The sequence below is a fragment of the Corapipo altera genome, unplaced genomic scaffold, assembly GCF_003945725.1.
Source record: "Corapipo altera isolate COAL_440 unplaced genomic scaffold, ASM394572v1 126, whole genome shotgun sequence".
NCBI classification, from domain to species: domain Eukaryota; kingdom Metazoa; phylum Chordata; class Aves; order Passeriformes; family Pipridae; genus Corapipo; species Corapipo altera.
This window is the reverse complement of record NW_020884937.1, coordinates 3,718,571-3,719,080: the sequence shown is the minus strand read 5'-3', so window position 1 is coordinate 3,719,080 and position 510 is coordinate 3,718,571.

The following is a 510-nucleotide window of genomic DNA, read 5'->3' as shown; positions in this document are numbered from 1 at the left end:
TTCCTGTAGGATTGAGAATTAGGACGGGTTTATTTTTAATTGAAAAAGAGGGAAAACAATATCTGGGGGAATATTATCCATGTGAATTTTTATTGGATGATGAAGTGGGGGAATGGCAGCACAGGGGGGGCACAATCCTGGGAATTGTGGCATTGGAGAGGCTCCAGCTCTTGGAGAAGGGATTAAGAATTCCTTGGACATGTCCGGCTTCTTGGGACAGAAAGATGAAGATTAAAACTTCTCTTAGTCTGTAAAAATCCATCCCTGATATTCCCAGAAATGTTCAGAGCCTCCTAAATTCCTTTTTCCCTTTTAACACGGAAAGAGGGACTTTTTCTTTAGGGGAAATAAGGGGGGAAAAAAATGAATAAAAATTGAGATTCCAACCCTAAAAATCAAGAGATTTTCCTTGGAAAAGCTCTCCAGCTCCTGCAAACCACGACTGGATTGTCCTGGATCACGTGGGGGGTTTATGATCCAATGGGTTTTCATGGAAGGGATGAGACCTGG